Genomic DNA, 4,226 nt, shown 5'->3' with positions numbered 1-4,226 from the left:
TAAGCCTCCCGAAGTGTTGCGATTACAGGTGTGAGCCATCATGCCCAGCCTAAATCATTTATGATTTCTGCAATGAAATTATTTTTTCCTTTGCCTCTGCCTGCTTCCTTTAGATTTCATTGTTTTCTTGTCTTTTTATGTTTGATATCATCTTTCATAGAGCCTGTGTTCTCTTTAATTATATTAAAGTCTGAGCCATTTGTTTTATCAAATTTTTCTCCTGATTCTCATTCTCTTTTGAATGTGCCTCTTCTTTATATGTATTCAGCCTTCCTTCCTTCCTTTCTACCTTCCTTCCTTCCTTCCTTCCTTCCTTCCTTCCTTCCTTCCTTCCTTCCTTCCTTCCTTTCTTCCTTCCTTAATAATAATCATTGCATAGGTCACATAACTTTTTTTCTCTTTTTAACCCAGGAATGTTTTATATTCTGGCCTGTGATCTGCCCCTAAATTTCCTGGGTAGATTCTTTTCATTTTTCTTATTTACTTGGGCTTTATTAGACTTTTCTCTTGTAAAATTAACCTGGGCATTGGGATGTATGTACTTTGGTGCTTTTTGTTCCTTTTTTCCCAACTGTCTCTAGGGAATAATGAGAAGGCACAGGACCTAAATAGCTGAAGTGGGAAAACCTTCTCTCTCACCCTGTCTTACACACATCTATTCTGAGGATTTTTGTTGACAGTCTGGTATTACAGGTCAAGGCCTTTTTGCCACATTAGGGAAACATCCATTTCTGCTTTTAATCTGCACTTGCCCTTTGCTCACCACCACAGGGTGAACCAGGACGTCACTTTTGAATGAAAGCCTTGTCTTTGGCATTTCTGTCAGTTTTTTGAAGCCAGATCTATCTTCCTTCCTTTCCTCTTTCCTTCCTCCTTCCCTCCGTCCCTTCCTTTGGATGTTCTTGCCACATATGTAATTATGGTGACATTATCCTGCAGCTCCTTGGTGGCCTCCACTCTTTTTTTTTTTTTTTTTTTCTTTGAGACAGAGCTTTGCTCTTGTAGCCCAGGCTGGAGTGCAATGGCGTGATCTTGGCTCACTGCAACTTCCGCCTCCCGGGTTCAAGCGATTCTCCTGCCTCAGCCTCCTGAGTAGCTGGGATTACAGGTGCCCACCACCACACCCGGCTAGTTTTGTACTTTTAGTAGAGACGGGGTTTCTCCATGTTGGTCAGGCTGGTCTCCAACTCCCAACTTCAGGTGATCTGCCCGCCTCGGCCTCCCAAAGTGCTGGGATTACAGACATGAGCCACCGTGCCTGGCCTGGTGGCCTCCACTCTTACTCTCTCCACACCTGCTGGCTCCCACAGAGGCCTCCACTGAGTCATTGAGGCCAAGTAGTTTCATCCTTTGAAGGGGAAGATGTTCCTTTTCTCTTTGTTTCCTACTGTAGACTGAATGTTTGTGTCCTCCCCAAATTCATATGTTGAAACCTAAGCTCCAGGGTGGTGGCATTTGGAGATGGGGCCTTAGGGAAGTGATTAGGTCATGAGGGGGGAGCACTCATGAATGGGATTAATGCCCTTATAAAAGAGACACAGAGAATTCCCTGTGCCTTCGGCCATGTGGAGACACAGCAAAAAGACAGCCGTCTATGAACCAAATAGCAGACCCTCATCAGACATCAAATCAGCAGGTGCCTGGATCTTGGACTTCCCACCTCCAGAACTGTGAGGAATACATTTCTGTTGTTTATAAGCCACCCAGTTACTGGTATTTTGTTAGAGCAGCCTGAAAGAAATAGAACATTACACTGCATTAAGGCTTCTTAGATGCCAAATCACTGTTTAGCCTGTTTATTGTTTTGCATTATAAGCATCTGGATTTATTTTTAAAACTGTATGACCAGTGCTATGTTAGTGTGACTTGGGCACACTAGTACCCACTGTGCACTGTGCCTAGAATCAGCCTGACTCTAATGATCCAAGTCCTGGGGTTGAAAGTGGTCCCCAGCCCCCGCTAACTCCTCTCACGTGGTGAGCTTTCTCTTAGGTGCACCTCTGTTCTTGCAACATGGCCTCAGTCATAGCCACTTGGTTTATCAGATCTATCATACTACCTTTGAACCTCTGGTGGGGAGAAAAAGGTCAGACTGAATCCTATTCCTTTCCTCCCATGGACTACTCTAACTCCACATGTATTTAGGCTAATCAGATTTCTCTGGTAGCCTCCAGCACCCAAATTTTTTAACAAGAATATTGGAGGGTCAATAATATCTAACTCCACACATTAACTCTATGCTCAAGTTCCTTGCATGTTTCCTACTTATACCTGGCACATCCGAAGTTGCACGTTCCATTAGAATGTCGGATTAAAATGCCCTTGGTCCTGTACTCTCCTAGCCCTGAGGACTTGAGCAGCCAGTGGCAGTGCCCACAAAATGTGACTGTTACACAGCCAGCCCAGTGGGCGATATAACCCCTGAGCACCTTCTTCAAATAAGAGAGTGTTGGACCTACCAGTGCCCAGATTTTAGCACCTTCTCTCGTTCCATGGGTTCATTCATGCAATAAAGCCAGACTCATTCATGTGATACAGAGAACATAAAATATTTGTTGAGCTCTACTCTACTACATTCCAGGCATTATTTGCAGTGATGGCAATATAATTGTGAACAAGAAACCAGTTCCTGCCCTCACAGAGCTTCCAGGCCAGAAGGTATTCTAAGCTTGAGAGATGGGCTCTGCCAAGCTAGAGTTTACTTTCTTTTGGCTTGTATGTTAATTCAAAGGCAGTATCTCACTCTACCAGTGGGATTTGACGGCGTGATGTCTCACAGAAAGTTCGCTCCCAGACGTGGGTCCCTCAGCTTCCTGCCTCAGAAGCACACAGCAGCAGGCATCGTGGGAAGGTGAAGAGCCTCCCTAAGGATGACCCTTCCAAGCCGGTCTGCCTCACAGGCTTCCCGGGATACAAGGCTGGCATGACCCACATCATACAGGAAGTCGACAGGCCAGGATCCAAGGTGAATAAGAAGGAGGTGGTAGAGGCTGTGACCATTGTAGAGATAACACCCATGGTGGTTGTGGGCATTGTGGGCTACGTGGAAACCCCTCAAGGCCTCTGGACCTTCCAGACCGTCTTCGCTGAGCACATCAGTGATGAGTGCAAGAGGCGCTTCTATAAGAACTGGCATGAATCTAAGAAGAAGGCCTTTACCAAGTACTGCAAGAAATGGCAGGATGAGGATGGCAAGAAGCAGCTGGAGAAGGACTTCAGCAGCATGAAGAAGTATGGCCAAGTCATCCGCGTGATTGCCCACACCCAGATGTGCCTGCTTTCTCTGCGCCACAAGAAGGCCCACCTGATGGAGATCCAGGTGAATGGAGACACCATGGCCCAGAAGCTGGACTGGGTCCACGAGAGGCTTGAGCAGCAGGTACCTGTGAAGCATGTGTTTGGGCAGGACGGGATGATCGACCTCATCAGAATGAGCAAGGGCAAAGGCTACAAAGGGATCACCAGTCGTTGGCTCACCAAGAATCTGCCCCACAAGACCCACCAAGACCTGCTCATGGAGTCCTGTATTGGGGCATGGCATCTTGCCCGTGTTGCCTTCTCTGTGGCACGTGCTGAGCAGAAAGGCTACCGTCACCGCACTGAGATCAATAAGAAGATCTATAAGATTGGCCAGAGCTATCTTATCAAGGATGACAAACTGATCAAGAACAATGCCTCCACTGACTATGACATGTCTGACAAGAGTATCAACCCTCTGGGTGGCTTTGGCCACTATGGTGAAGTGACCATTGACTTTGTCATGCTGAAGGACTGTGTGGTAGGAACCAAGAAGTGAGAGCTCACCCTCCCCACAAGTCCTTGCACCAGCAAACCAAACGGCGGGCTCTGGAGAAAACTGACCTTAAGTTCATTGATACCACCTCCAAGTTTGGCCATGGCCACTTCCAGACCGTGGAGGAGAAGAAAGCATTCATGGGACCACTCAAGAAAGACTGAATTGCAAAGGAAGAAGGAGCTTAATGCCAGGAACAGATTTTGCAACTGGTAGGGTCTCAATAAAACCTATTTTCCACTGGAAAACAAAAACAAAAACAAGAAAAAGACAAAGGCAGTATCTCTTCCAACAGCAGGGACTTGCATTGTAGCTGTGTGAGTTCACCTTTGTTTTGTAGGCATAAATCACCACCCCCTTTAAAAAACAAATAAAATGTATTTTCTAAAGTTAACTTATGTAAGAGAAAGTTCCAGAAATGCTGCCTGGTCCT

At 46.1% G+C, this 4,226-nt stretch overlaps 1 pseudogene; it reads left to right on the top strand.

The window, feature by feature from the left end:
* Nucleotides 1-2,768: 2,768 nt before the first annotated feature.
* LOC105473602 (large ribosomal subunit protein uL3 pseudogene) lies at nucleotides 2,769-3,981 on the top strand (annotated as a pseudogene).
* Nucleotides 3,982-4,226: the final 245 nt, after the last annotated feature.

Source organism: Macaca nemestrina, chromosome 7 (genome assembly GCF_043159975.1).
Source record: "Macaca nemestrina isolate mMacNem1 chromosome 7, mMacNem.hap1, whole genome shotgun sequence".
In the NCBI taxonomy this organism is placed as follows: domain Eukaryota; kingdom Metazoa; phylum Chordata; class Mammalia; order Primates; family Cercopithecidae; genus Macaca; species Macaca nemestrina.
The sequence above is the reverse complement of the archived record's forward strand: the minus strand, read 5'-3'. Positions and strand labels throughout refer to the sequence as shown.